We start from the raw sequence: 15,542 nt of genomic DNA, 5'->3' as shown, positions 1-15,542 counted from the left end.
CGGTAGAGGTGGAGGAGAGGGAAGTGAGAGAGGGGAGTTGGGGTGGAGGAGGGAAGTGGAGGATTTGGGAAGAGTACTGCCTAATTCTCCATAGGAAAGGTTTTCTGGTACAAAGAGTTTCTGGGCTAGGGGCTCACTTTGGAAATGTTAACAGATGTATCCCAGAGGCTAGAGACCCCCTGGACCACTCAGCTGGGCAGTGTTGGTCCTCTGTTCTTCTCCAGGGGTATCAGGAGACCCCCAGAGGAAGAGGGGCAGGCGGCAGGCACAACCAGTACGAACATCCCTCGAAACCACAGTTTCCTCCTCAGATGTTCACCTCTGTGTCTGTGCCCAGCTTGAAGGCCAGATGTCAGCCCTCGCCTGGCCTAGAGGAGGGGGCTGTCTCTGTGTGGAGCTTGGCAGTACTCAGCAGGAGTCACTGGGGACTGCAGCCCAGGATGGGAGGTGGGGATCCTTGTGCTGAAGGAACTGCAGGAGCTGCCAGTGCGTCAGTGGGTTTCATGGCCATTGGTGCATGTTATTAGATGACAGCACTGTTCTCAGCATCATGACATCATACCCTCACAATGTCACCATCCTTGCAGGACATTGTTATCAAATGACACCACTATATTCACCAATGACATCATAGCCTTTCTGTGACACCAATATTCTAAGGACTGTCTTAGTTACTTTTCTATTGCTGTGACCAAATGCTATGACCATTTTAAAGTTGGGACTCAGGCTCAGAGAGTTAAAGTTTGTGACCATCATGGCAGGCAGGCAGGCAGGCAGGCAGACAGACAGGTAGGCAGGCAGACAGACAGGCAGCAGGCAGACAGACAGGCAGCAGGCAGCAGGCAGGCAGGCAATCATAGCACTGGGGGCAGTAGCTGAGTGCTTACATATTTACCCAATAGTAGGAGGCAGAGAGCTAACAGGAAGTGGATGGGTTTTTGAAACCTCAAAGTCCATCCCTAATGAGGTGTGCCTCCTCCAACACCTCCTAAACCTTCCCAAACAGTCCCGTCCGCTGAGGATCAAATATTCAAACCTGCGAGTCTACGGTGGTCATTCTCATTCAAACAACCCTGATGACACTGCCATCTCCCTGACATCACTGTCACTCTCAGAATGACATCCACTTTATCAGAGCATTATAATCCTCAGCATGACATCTTCATCCTTACATCATGTTCACCATGACACCATGGTTACCATGCCATCATTTGATATCATCATCATCTCCATCATGACATTGTCTTCACAGCTGATGCTCAGTGAGCATTTACTATACATTCTATACACCAGTCAGTCAGTCAGTCAGTCAGTCAGTCAACAAACACTGAAAAGAATGAGGGTTAACGACTGTAGGATGAGCCGTGATTGCTGAGCTGACATGCTGAGGAGAGAGCCATGGGAAACATGTAGTCCTATGGGGATAGATCCATCAGTATATAGATGAGGAAACCGAGGCACAGGCAGCCTATGATAACTGTCCCTGACGCACAAAAGGGAAGGGTTGCAAGGGGGAATCAAACTCAACTGGGAAAACAAGTCAATGCTTTCCTGCCAGCACCTGCACCACCCACTTCTCTGTCCCTGGACCTAGGACTTGGGACATCGTCTGTTTATTCAGGAGTAGTGTAAACACAGCATCTAGGCAGGCCCCACCAGCCAACAAACTGTGTTAGAGACTGGCAGCAGTCCAGAAGCAGGAAACATTTTGTGGCGATGGTTATCAGAAGGTCGGTCTTTGCTGCCATCTGCTGGTCACATAATAGAAATGTGCTGGAGGAACAAATAAAGGGGCTAAGGAAAGTTGTTAAAACCTCTGAGTTTTCCCAGACAAAGCAGACCTTCTAGAGACCATTCAGTCCTTATGACTGGTGTCCCAACTGGAGGTTGAGAGCAGAGGCTGAAGATACTATCTCCCTGGACATTTGAGGCAGAGGAACCTCCTGAGTGAACAGAAAGGAATAATAATAACCCAAGCAGTGTGCAGCCAAGGAGCCAACAGCATCGAAGAGGAGAAATTCATTCATTTGTTCATTGGTTATAGTCATCTAGTATGGCGTGAAGCCTGGGGACACGTTGGTGAGTGGTGGGTTTGTTAACTTGACCCAAGGTGGAATTACCTGGGAAGAGTGTCTTAGCGAGGGGTTGTCTGGATCAGGTTCCCGTGACTCCTTTGTTAATGGGGAAGACCCAGCTCCAAATTGGGCTGTATTTGAGTAGAGAAATTGAGCTGAGCTCAAACCTGCATGAATTCATTGCTTTCTGTTCTTGACTGGTTATGATGCAGCTAGCTGCTTCCCGTTCCCACTTTGATCTCCCGGCAGCGACGGAACTGGAAAGGCAATGGGAAGAGTCAGGTGGTGGGAAGGGCCCGTACCCTGTCACAGGAAAACAGACAATGAGCATGGTCCAGGAACACACAGTAGTCAGGCTGTGCATAAAGTCAGAACGATGAAAGGCAGCGATGAGGTTGCCTGCTGGGAGAGACATATATTCCAGCAGGTGACTGCATAAGGAGGCAGCAGACCAGGCAGGTGGCTGCAAGAGAAAAGGTCCTGCTGTGGGGACAAGGTGGCTTGTTTGAGGCAATGAAGGGGGAGTGGACAGAGAGACGTGGTGGGTGAGAGAGAAGGGGCACAGGCTATCTCCTGGCCATAGGAGAGGGCATTCAATGGGGGCAGGATTCTGCTGATATTCCATTCTGCTCGATTCTGTCCTATTCTCATTCCGTCGGATCTGAGAGCCTGTGGATGTTTGTGGCAGGCAGGTCCTGGGTCTGTCCTCAGCTTCTCTCCACTGCTGTCATCTAACATCTTCACAGAAAGGCACCAAACTCTCAATACTGGGGCCTCAATGGTACCCAGTGGAATAAACGTTGTAAAACAAAAATTTCAACTTTTTATTGGTTCTTTGTGACTTCAATCATGCACCCCACCCCCCACTCATCCCCTGCCCCCCTCATGCCCACCCTCCATCCTTGCAACCTCCCCACCAACAGAGAAAGACAGATCTCATGGTGGAGCTGTACTGTGTCACAGTGTGTCCCACAGTATACCCTTTTGTCCACACTTCTCTGCTTGCAGTGTTCATCGCAATGACTCCTTGGTCTGGTGTGAGGGCTCTGGCTTCTGCTACTCTATTGGTACTGGATCCCCACTGGACTCCTCTTGGATATCCTCTTGTTGCCCTGTGTCATGAAGATCCCGTGGTTTTGGATCTGTGGAACCTTCCCCTTCATGCACTCCAGCAGTTTATCAAAAGGCCCCATCCACTGGGTGGACCAATGGATCTGGGCCCAAGAGGTACATGAGCTTGCCAGCGCCTCTGGTCTCCTGCTTTGGGAGCTGGTTCATCTGCAACTCCAGCAACCAGGGCCAGCTCTACCCTGCTGCCCAGGTGAGATGAGGCCCTGCTCTCCTGAGTACTGCAGCTGCTGAGGGACAGGGACAATTCTCTCAATCTCATGACCCCAGATCTTCTGCCTGCAATAGGTGGTAAGGGATGATGGAGGGGAAGGGGCATCTCTCTCTCATCAGCACCACCTCCCAGAAGGCATGCTCTATTGTGATGCCTAGGCAAGGTTCAGAGCCCACTCTCCTGAGAATAAGGCCAGCTCTCCTGCCTGCCACAGGTGGTAAGGGACAAGGAGAGGGGGAGGATGACTCTTCCCTCACTCATGATGCTACATGGCAGACAAGTTGCAGGGCCAGCTCATACGCTCAGGGCTGGTTCACCTGTGCACCCACCATCAGGTTCAGCTGGACTGTGCTGCCCAGTGAGGTGCAGGGCCTGCTGTCCTGAGTGCTAGCTCTTCCACAATGTCCAGGTGAGGGGTGGGGACAGTTCTGCAAAGCCCTCAGACATTAATAAGCTCTCTGGTGGCAGACCAGACCAGACCAGAGGTGTCTGCTTGGCCTTTGGTGGTAACAGACCCCTGCTGTTGTAAGGCCATGGACCCAGATGTGGCCTCCAGTGGCAGCACAGGCCAGGATGCCACCATGGTCTTAGGTGGCATCTCTGGCTCTTCACTTCACACTGTCCCACTCTACCCTCCAGTCTCCTGTTCTGCCTCTCCTCATTGTACATACATCCTTCTGTTTACCTTTCTCTGTGGTCCCTGGTTGAGCTAAGGCTAGAGGCCCTGGAGACCCTGAAGGGACAGTGGGAACTTTGCCTGCTCTCAAGCACTAGGTCCCTGTCACTAGCTGCAGCTCCCCATAGATTTGTGGCCATCAGTCATGTGAGGGAAATGCCCCAAACCCCTCCACATGTAGAGGACATGACCATAGGCTCGAGACAGATCTCCATTTTATTGCGGAATCTAAAGGCATGGAGGGCTTAGCCAATAAGCTTTCTTTCCCAGACACTCCTCCCTGCAAAAGGTATTTAATCTCAGGCCGGCCTTGAGAAGTGGGGCATGGTTTTACTCATCCACTTTCCACCACGACAATAAATGCCTTAAAACCACGGACTGCCTCTTTTTGCCGTGGGGAGCAATGGAGAAGGTCTTCACCTATAGAGCCGCAGTCTAGTCTCCCTTAGAAGGCCTCTCTGTGCTTCCAGCCATGACTACCAAGCCAAGCTCAGGCCAAGTCTGCCATCAAGCCAAGGACTCTCCCCATGGGACCAGCTGGAGCTTTCCCATTTCCCCGCTGGCCCCGGGCCAGATCAGCCCATCAGCCCAGATTCTGTTCTGACTCAGGTCTTCTGCAGCTTCTAGTGGCTCCTGGGTGTCCAAGAGCCTGAGAACCAGATGGCCCCAGCTCCCTGGGCTTGGGGACTCCCAAGCCAGCTCTGGCTGTCCCTCGCCTCAGAGTGTGCTTCTCTAGCCCCAGAACGGTGTCCCGGGGCTTCACTATGGCCCAGCACCTGCCTGGCTAATGTGCGGGGTAAGCGAGGTCAACTTCCTGCATCCTGCCTCGCTGAGCTGTTGTGCCCTGTGGTGGACCGGACTCAGGATCCATAACCCTACATTTCTCTTCCATTTCTTGCCCACTTACTTGTTCCTCTTGATGGTGTCTGGGATCTGAGTGTCTGAAGTATCTTAGGAGTGCTTTGCCCACTTGTGAATTATGGTACTGGGTGTGGTCATCTCAGGCGTGGTCTGCTTCCTTGGGCCTGCGGGGTGCCTGACTTGTGGTCATCTCAGGCTAGCTCCCAGTTGGGGTCCCATGGCGCCAGTCTGGAGGTCCTTTCAGGCTCACTTCTCACTCAGACCTGCCTGTGTGATCCCATTATCTGTCTCGGGCTCACTCTCACCTGGGGCCTGCTGTATCCAGTGAGGTTCTTCTATTCTCCAGCTCGGTCCCTGCCCTGGGAGCCCACCCTGGCTTGCACAGGGCTGGTCTGGTGGTCATCTCAGGCTACCTCCCTGTGTGGACTCTCGTGTGCCAGACTTCTTGTCTCAGGCTCGCTTTTTTTCAGGGAGTGTTAGGCTACTAATCATTCAGATGTTCATACGTCAGAACAGCGAATGAAGACATAGCCTGTCTCTTTTCTGCCACCTACTGATGCACATGTAACACAGCAGGCACATCTACAATGCCTCTAGGGACAATTTAAAACAAAATTGAGACAAAAACATTACTATTATTATTGTTTAACTATTATTATTGCATTATTATTGTTGTTGTTGTCGTTGTTGTTATTTTATTCTATGTGTATGAGTATTTTTGCCTGCAGGTATGTCTGTTCAGCACATGCATACCTGGTGTCTGCAGAGGCCGGAAAAGGGAATCTTGGATCTCTGGGGATGGGAACTGTAGTTACAAGCGGTTGTGAGCCTCCATATGGGAGCTGGGAATCAAACCCACATCATCTGGAAGAGCAGCCAGTCCTCATAACTGCTGAGCCATCTCTCCAGCTTTGTGGAATGAATGCTCTAAGAAGGAGCCCAGCTGTGGCCACCCCTTTTTGTTCTTAGCAGGGGAGCATGGTGGTTGTAAGGTCCCTTGGTCTGCCCTGTAGAGAGTGAATGGCAGGGAGGAGTGGGTGCAGGAGATCCGCGGAGGAATCAGAGAGCGGGGCCCCGTGTGCTGGGATCAGGTGTGCTCTGCAGCCAGGAAGAGGTTCCTATGGATCAAAGGAGAAGGGGGAGAGGAAGGAGCCAGGGGAGCCCGCCTTGGTGTGGGTGCACCACAGGAGAAGCCAGTCACTCTCCTGGCCTGAGTGAGGATGAGGATGCTCAGTGTGACTGTGAGAACTCACTTATTCACTCACTAGTTCATTTATGGAATGCTCGTTCACTGGCTTATTTACAAAGCATGGGTGAGGAGCTCTTGACAGGAGCAGGGGTAACTCCAAACAGCTTCACTGGAAAGTCTTCACCCAGCACAGACGATGGTTTTGCTCTAGACAAGTAGGGCAGAATTACACACTTGGAGGAGTGGTTAGAGTCTCTGGAAAAATCCACTGACCCTTCTCATGCACTTCCTACTGTAAGGGAATGTCAGCAGTCAGCAAGCAGGATCCAGCAAGCGGGATCCAGAGGGACTCTTGCAAGCTGGCACAGTAGATGTGCTGAAGAATGGTGGCCATTTTGCTAGGGGACACAACACAAGAAGCAGATGGTCCTGGGCTCACTGGGCCCTGCCGCAGGGGAGGGGGAACCTCCCAGGGTCAGAGGTCAGAGATGGATAAATGTCCTGCCTGCCTGGGTTTAGTGTTGCCAATGACTTCCTCATTAGAGGCAAAACTCAGGCACAATGAGGGGCCCTGAGCCTTCTCATGCAGGGAGAGACTATTTCCTGACTGCGAGGAGCCCAGACTGTGGTGGGTGCTGCTTTGGGAAGCTCTTCAGTGGTGACAGGGTCCTCTTCAGTGGTGACAGGGAAGCTCTTCAGCACCATCCATACAGATTTCTACTCCCAGGGGCCAACAGCCTGGGTTTAATGTGTAATGGGGGTGGGGGTGATCTACACTCATTGCTGGTTCTCTGGTGATTTTTATTTGTTGTTTCCTAGATATCTGACATCTAACAGCTGGGGCGGGATATTAGGCCTCCGTGGATATCAGAGCAGAGTCACCATCCTTCCCAGCCTTGCTCGAACAACAGTCTGAGCCTCTCCAAATATTTACAAGTGAGGATCCCTTGGGAACTGGGAGCACATGGAGTGTTTGCGAGGAGAGGAGAGAGGGAGAACGAGACATGGGGATACACACAGGAAAACAAGAGGCACAAAGACCCAGTGAAGCACAGCCATGCACTGCCTCGGACAGGGGCACGTTCTGAGGACTGTGTCTCCAGATGTTAAACACGTAGAGTTTACATGTTTAAACATCAGAGTGTGTTCATGCTAGCCTGGGTCTAGAGCCCTTTGCAGGTCAGTTCCAGTGGCCTATACAAATTCTCCCAGATCCAGTGGAACAGGAGAGGGGAGGGTGTGACTGTGGGCTGCTGTGAGTGATGTCTAGCACTTGGTCATCCTTGGCTACATAGTGAGTTTGATGTCAGCTTGGACCGTATCACTAAAACCAAAATCTAAAACAAAACAAGGCAAATTCTAAGGAGGGCGAAACTATACCGGAATCCCACAAAGGCATTGGCAAAGTGACATAAAACAGGATTGAGCAGAATAATGCAGGGTGGTCAGTATCAAAATTTGGTCTGTGGAGAAGTTTCAGAATGACAGGGGAACTCATCACAGATGCAAGTTCTCAGGCCCCACATTAGAAAGACCTGCAGAATGAGACGTTCTAAGGAGCCCGTGCTTCAGCTGACACGCTGGGTGATCCCATATGCAGCGAAACCTGAGCACCGTCAGACTAGATGAACGTGCCGAGATGAAACTGGACCCTAGTGGGTTATCAGTGGAGGACATGGAGAAAGGAAAAGGTGAAACGAGGAACAAAGGAGGATGAGGGAACATGGACTTAAGAGAGAGGGGCTCTCGGAGCCCATCAGGGATACGTGTTGCCAAGGCTACATTTCCATGCTGAGGATCACAGAAGATGCTAGAGTGAGAGGGAAAAAAGCCAAACCAAACCAAACCAAACCAAACCAAACCAAACCAAACCAAACCAAACCAAACCAAACCAAACCAAACCAAACACCCTAAGATGCTGGGGATCAAAGTAATGGCGCAGGAGAGACACACTCATATTTTATTCACATCTCGGAGAACAGTGGATGTTTCCAGGGGAAGCTATTTTTCAAATGTCTGTAGACTAGATTGGGTTGAAAAAAAGTACAAATTAATTTAAACGCATCGTTGAACTTCCCATAACTTTTGCTGTGATGTGTTTTCTCAGTCAGTTGGCACTGAACCAGCTGCCACGGAACTTCTGAGAGTTGGAAAGAGGTCCCCTTATGTAAGAGGAAGCGGACAGTGGCCTGGTGGGGGAAATCCGCCCTGGTGCATCTTGGGATTGGTCCTTGTCTCAAAATGTCAGTCATCCACAGACCTACTATTCACACCTGTCCTTTTGATATACATCACTCAGCATCTTTGGAGTTCAGCATGTTTTTTTTAAATTTATTTTTTTTTATGTGAACTTGTACATATCCATGAAGACCCCTCTTGAATGCTATCCCATCTTCATTGCTTTTCTTATTCCTGTGTCATGAGACTCAGAAAATGCCACTTAATGGAGAAGGAGTTTATTTTGATGGTTTCATGGTGTGAAACCCACAGCACTGGAGTAACAGCAGCTTGAGGCTGCTTCCATCTTGTCTCACTGTAACGCCAGGCTCAGAGTTGACACTCAGCAGATAGATATTTGTTCAGGCCTTGTCTGCTGTTCATACTTTCGATTTACCTGAGTGCTGTGTTCCCTGTGAACTGCAAGGTGAAACATGCATGTCCTTGTATTTAAAGTAGCTTGAACAGTGAGGGCAGATAATGTAAGCAGAGAAGATCGGGAAACTGGAACTAGAAAACATCGACAACAAATAAATCGAGGCAAAAAGAAACTCACTAACGAGCATAACCACCCCCAGGCTAGTACTTATACAAAATTTTGGCAACATGAGATTTTAGCTTGAAACTTCCTGGTAGTCTAGGCATATTGGGTTACATATTTCACTTTGACTGAAGAATTAGGGTGATTCACTAAGAAAGATAAAGGATTTAAAATAAAGGTTTATACTATAGGCTCTTATACAATTGACATCAACAAGGTGTCAGATTCATATCTATGCAGTATATTCTAAGGCACATACTCTATCGTGGATGCTGTAGATGCTGGGCTACAGTGATCAATAAGATGCCTTTGCACCAGAGGTAAAGGAGACCTTTATGCAATAGTAAGGTATAGAAGTGACAAAGCTTGGAGAGCCCAAGGTAGGAGCCTTGTCTATAACGAGTGAGGGAAGGCTTTGGGGAGGAGCTGGCAGCTGGATAATTATATTTAAAGAGTGATGTCTAGGAGGAACTTCAATGTGAACCAACCAGTGCCCCCAGAGCTCCCTGGGACTAAACCACCAATCAAAGAAAACACATGGTGGGACTTGTGACTCCAGCTGCATATGTAGCAGAGGATGGCCTTGTTGGTCATCAATGGGAGGAGAGGCCCTAGGTCCTGTGAAGGTTCTATGCCCCAGTATAGGGGGAATGCCATGGCCAGGAATGGGAGTGGGGTTTGGGGAGCAGGGGGAGGGGGAGGGGATTGGGGATTTTTGGAGGGGAAATGGGAAAGGGGATAACATTTGAAATGTAAATAAAAAATATCTAATAAAAAATATAAAGAGTGATGTCATCTGAGTGGGTGGAGGTTGGAGGTGAAGGGTCAGGAAGGGAAGGAAGGACCGGCAACCTTCTAAACGCATAGTTTTAGGGAGGCTAGTGCATCAAAGAAATGGCTGAAAATCCATTACATCTGCTGCAGGGTGGAGGAGAGACATTAGACAAGATGGTAAGGTGTGGCTTGAATGTGAGATGGCCATGGGCCAAAGTGTAGAACATCTGGTCCCTGACGGTGGTGGTGTTCTGGAAGCTTGTGCAACCTCTAGGAGTTGTAGCCTCTGTGGAAGGAGAGCTTTACTGAGGGCAGGCCTGGAGGTTTTATAGTTTTATAGACTGAAGATCAGTGTCCTCGCAAGCCTTCCCTACTGTAATGGACTTGTATCTAACTGTGAATCAAAAGAAATCCTCCTTTCCTTCCCTCAGATAATTGTTCACACCAAGACAGTGAACTAATACACGAGGCAAGGCAGCCCTTGCATGAGTCTAATGACACCAAAAGGTCCCAGTCTCCGAGTTCTGTAGTGCAGGTAATGGGGAACTCTGGAAGAATTTTTAATGGATAAGTGACACAACCTAAGCTGTATGTTTAATGATGCAATAATACCCACTCTATTGTCCCCCCCCCCCCCCACCTCACCACTGACCAGGGCCCATGCTGGTCCGAAATTTCTTTGCAACAGGGCTAAGGGATCCGGAAACGCTGAAGTTTGAGCTGACACCAATTATGCTGCAAGGGTGAAAATTAATTAAAAGTTTTCAAAGGACTGTGTTCACCATTCTTCTGTCTTTTGTGTTATCAGCAACACCACTTTTTCTCCTGGCTGGGAGTTGCTGCAGTACAACCTTTCCATGTTGCCTGTAGGGGAATTATGTCAACTATACGAGCAATGATAAGCAGTAGTTTGTATTATTCTGTGATTAATCTCCATACATTCTGGCATTCCAATCTGCCCTCGGAAGACAAAGCTTGGGATTCTCTGGTGCAGAGGGAGGATTCAGGGAAGAGCTGCAAGAACCGAGGAGTTGAAACCGACAGTGACTCCAGAGTGAGGTTTCCTAGGACCTTACAGCATCTACAAACTCCAGGCTCAATTTCCCCACCTCCCTTGCCTCCCATCCAAGACTCTGGTGCTTCTGTGCTTCTGAGAGACCATCTTACATGCACAGAGTGCACTTCAAACCCTGTCCTCTCCTTACTGTCTAAATGCTGTGACCAAACACACGGCAAGAAGCCGTTGAAAAGAGAGTGAGTTTCTAAGGCTTACAGTTGGCGGGATCCTGGCCATCACAGCAGGGACGGCAGCAGGACTGTGAGGTAGTTGCACCCACAGTCAGGAAGCAGACAGCAGTAAATGCTGGTGTTCAGCTCACTAAGATCCTGTGCCAGGGAGCTATGCTGCCAGTGTTTAGGGGGAGACGGGGAGACGTCTCACTCCAATTAGCCAAATAGGCAAACCTTCACAGATGTGCACAGAGGTTTGTCTCCAGGGGCATTCTAGATCCTGTTACACTGGCAACCAATATTAACCACCACACTCCCCTCCCCACTCAGAGCCAGCTTAAGAACATTCTGCAGAAGGAAACTCCATCTCCAATGCTGCACCCTGGGGAATTCTCCATCTCCAATGCTGCACCCCTGGGGAATTCTCCATCTCCAATGCTGCACCCCTGGGGAATTCTCCATCTCCAATGCTGCACCCTGGGGAATTCTCCATCTCCAATGCTGCACCCTGGGGAATTCTCCATCTCCAATGCTGCACCCCTGGGGAATTCTTCCATACTGAACACTTTTCACGTTGGCTTACAGGAGTGAACCCAGTCCTATGTGAATCTCAGACTAAGGATGGACATTTTCTAAACTGGTTTCAGAAGAGCAGACGTGGGATTTACAACGACCTGAGATGATAATGTTCTACAGCACAGAGGGGCCAGGATAGCTGAGGTTTGTCATATAGATTATATAAGCAACCAGAAAACAGGAGTCGGAAACTTTCAGTAAATACAGAGTTACTCCAGTTTGATCATTCACACTGTATACATCAACCCGGCACATTCACACTACAACCCATAAATGTGTATAATTATTGTGAACTATGTAAAAATAAAATAGAAACATTGCCTGGTGGTTTAAGCAAGCCTCTCACCGCCTCTTCCTGCTCCTCCTCTCCCTATTTCTTCTGATGTATTTGAGACAGTAAATAAGTAAGAAGTTCCTTGCTCTGTCCAAGGTCTGGGGCTTAGAGTGAATTTGTGACAAGTCTGGGCAACTTAGCAAGACCCTGTCTCAAAATAAATAGTAAAGAGAGGGACTAGAAATGGCACTTGAGGATACATCTCTTGCCTGGCTCATGCGGCTAAAACCCTAGCATACTCCCTGTCACCTTGCAGTTGGATCACCAAGGGATACCATAGCTTTCTTAGATTTCTTTTCTTTTTTCTTTTTTTTTTTTTTTTTGAGACAGGGTCTTGGTAGCCCAAGCTAGTCTCGACCTCTCCACATAGATGAAGATGACCCTGAACTTCTGACCCTGCTGCAGCCACTTCTGTAGGACCGGGGTTACAGGTACAGTCTACCATGGCCTGCTTGTGTAATGTGGAAGACTGAAGCTGGGCTTTGTGTGTGCCAGGCAAGCTCTCTCTACTTATGAGGATATGTCTCCAGTCCTTGGAATTTCTCTTTTGAGATGGGGCTTGCTATATGGTCCAGGTTTATGACCACAAGGTCTGTGATTACAGGTGTGTATCAAAATACCCATCTTCTTGAGTTCTATACCAAACAAGCAGACAAGAATTGATTTGCTTCTACCCAGGGCATGGGTATGCTCAGAAGAAAGCAACAAAGCAGACTCCACAGTGGTCCATTCCACTGCAGACCAAGTCTGCTTCCTAAAGTCCTGCAGACTCCCATTCCCTGTGTTAGAGCATCTTCCCGCACAAGGAGGAAAAGGATACTGTGACCCACACAGGGCTCTTTCTGAGCCATGATCGAAGGGAAATTTTCACTAAAACAGACTGCCGTTTCTCACTTGTTTGCTACATTTTAAATTTATATTTTAAAACATTACCAGAGCCAACACCATTAATTACTTCCTGAAATGTCAAATACAATTAAGATGCGGGATGAAAGACTGTGACTCTGTCTTATAACAGAGGGAAGAACTGTTTTGAAAGGTCATTTCCAGGGTATCTTGAACCTCTTCCTTGCCTGAAACTCACTGACAGCTAAACCATCTCTCACCTCCTGGTCCTCCATCTCCTTCTTCTTTTTCCTTCTTCTTTTCCTTCTTTCTTTTCCTCTCCCTATTCACTTTTCTGCCTTCTCCTCCCATTTCTCCCTTTCTTTTATATTTGAGACAGGGTCTCACATAGCACAGGTTGGATTTGAACCTGCTATGGCAGAGTGGTCTTAGATGCTTAATTATCCCCCCATCCTTCTGGCTGTTGGGATGATGGATGTGTGCGCGCACATCCAGATTCTCTGGAGATGTGCCTGGCCATTCCCATCTTCTCTTTACTAGATGTTTGTAACCCTATATGGGGTTGTATCTGAAGGCTGTAGTCTTAGCCCTATTTGTAAAGTTCACCATTCATCTTTAGCTCTCCCACTCTACAACCCCAAATATGACTTGCAGCTGCTGGTGAGACAGAGGTGATGGCCACAGAGGCCACACAAGACCTGCTGACCATGTCTTTAGAGCATCTTCTATCTCAACCTGGTCACACTTGGTGGAACATCTGTCCAGGGTCCCTGGCTTCTTACCAGATTTGCATCTGCATCTCCTCCAATCCTGCCATTCCACAGCTCCTTCTAGAAGGGGTGACTTAGTCCTGAGTCTAGCATATCTGCCCTGGAATGGTGGTTCAGATGGGTGAAGGGGCTTGAATGGAGTCTTCCAGTGATGTTTAATTTTGATTGAGAACTAGATTGAATCTGATGTCAATTAATAGCCAGACTTCTGGGCATACCTGTGGGGGGAGTCCCCAGAGAAGACTGAGGGAAGAAGACCCTCTCTCAGGCAGTGCTATACCTTCTTTGGCTCAGATATAAAAAGATCCCAGTTTGAAAAACCAATGGTGTTTGCCTGCCTACCTTCCCTTTTTATTGGTGAGTCCATGTATTCTGCTGCTGCTGCTATTGTCATCCTTGCTGATGAACTCCAGCTTCTTCAGCCTTCCAATGTGGACTGAAGACCAGCAGGTCTCCAGGAATTCTTCAGGCCTTTAGCATCTGATTGGGCTGCTGAGCCATCCAGCCTCATGTACTGAGCAGTTACCAGGCTGTAAGCTTCTCCAGTACGTAGACAGCCTTTGTTAGATTGCCCAGCCCCTATTATGTAAGCCAATGTAATAGATCCCCCTTGTACTTTAAGTCCATTCTATGTGTTCTGGTCCTCTAGAGAACCCCATCTAATACAGTCTCCAAGGGATCACAAAAGTCTATTTGCCTCCATGCACAATAGGGACTATGATGTGCTCTTGTGATATTTAGATTGTAACAGAAAACCTAGATTGGAAAAAGAAATGGAAGAGACCATGAAGAATGCAATTCATGAATATAATATTGTAGCAAAAGAATCTGTTTATTTATTGAGTCATCAAGTTATTTGATAAATGTCTACAATGCTCTTCTTCAGACACCAGCTATTAAGTTGGGAACGGGAGACACATGATGAGCTAATTTAAAGAGAGAAACATATATGTTAATAAATTATGGAATTTGTAACTTCAGTTCTCAATCTTCAATAAAACTATACACATATAGACATACAAACACAATGAATCATGCAAAAAGAACACAATACATACACACTCATTTTTTGGGATAGTCTCTTGTAGCTCAGGGTGGCCTCTTACTTAGTACAGAACCAAAGATGGCCTTGGAATCCTGACCCATGGTAGATCCCCCTGACTCTGCCTCCTCAGTGATAATGTTGCTAGCACGTGCTACCTACCATGTCCAGTTTATGAGGTTGTGGATCAAACCAAAGGCTTCACTCCAGCAACCTAGCCTGGTATGTGTGTGCGTGAGTATCCGAGCACTCGCACACATTTTGCCTATGTTAATCCAGTTGTGTGACTCAAATGTCCTCAGGTGCAGTGGCATACACAGTGCAGCTTCTCCAGCTGTCCATCCCTGCTCACTGGGTTTTCCTGCAGTCACACATCAGTTCTTTGGGTTTCCCTTCTGTGACGACCAATCTTGGTTGTCAACTTGACACACCAGGGAAGAAGAGTAGGGCCAAGAAACCTCAGTGAGAGTTACTTTGATAAGCCTAGCCTGGGGGCATACCTGTGGGCATTTTCTCCATTGCTGATTATGGGGAGGGCTCTGCCCACTATGGGCTGTGCCACCCTTAGGCAGGTGGTCCTGGCTTGTATAGGAATGCCAGATGAGGTTGAGTCAGAGAGAGCAAGCAAGTAAGCAGAATTCCTTCCTCTATGGGTTCTGCCTCAGCTCTTGCCTTCAGGTCCTTGCTTTGAGTCCCCACCCCGGCTTTTCTGGAGATGCATTCTACCTGTTATCTAAAATAAACCCCCTCCTAAGTTGCTTTTGGCCACAGTATTTATCACAGCAACAGAAAGCAAACTAGAACACTTGCAGAGCAGCTGTGTTACATATCCTCCAGTCTTGCTGGCACTTCCCTTCCCTCTTTCCTTTCTCTCCTCCCCCACTCCCTCTCTTTCTTACTCTCAATGTCCATCAGAAATAAAAATGATAGACAGCATCCTAGCCCTTCGTTTTACCTTTTACCCTTAGCCTGTCTTGGCAATTGTGCCATCATAGCAGCACAAGGAAAGCTTTCTTTTTCTTTTCAGTAGCTACTTTGGGATAGAGCTTTGGCATCTGTGAATGACTAA

The 15,542-nt window shown here is 48.3% G+C and overlaps 1 non-coding gene across 1 annotated transcript; it reads right to left on the bottom strand.

The window, feature by feature from the left end:
* Positions 1 to 5,426: 5,426 nt before the first annotated feature.
* Positions 5,427 to 5,558, bottom strand: LOC115029630 (small nucleolar RNA SNORA17). The gene has a single exon (XR_003835196.2). It is a non-coding gene; the product is annotated as a small nucleolar RNA SNORA17 (small nucleolar RNA).
* Positions 5,559 to 15,542: the final 9,984 nt, after the last annotated feature.

This window comes from Mus caroli, unplaced genomic scaffold, assembly GCF_978045245.1.
Source record: "Mus caroli unplaced genomic scaffold, Mus_caroli_1 scaffold_17, whole genome shotgun sequence".
Classification (NCBI taxonomy): domain Eukaryota; kingdom Metazoa; phylum Chordata; class Mammalia; order Rodentia; family Muridae; genus Mus; species Mus caroli.
The sequence above is the reverse complement of the archived record's forward strand: the minus strand, read 5'-3'. Positions and strand labels throughout refer to the sequence as shown.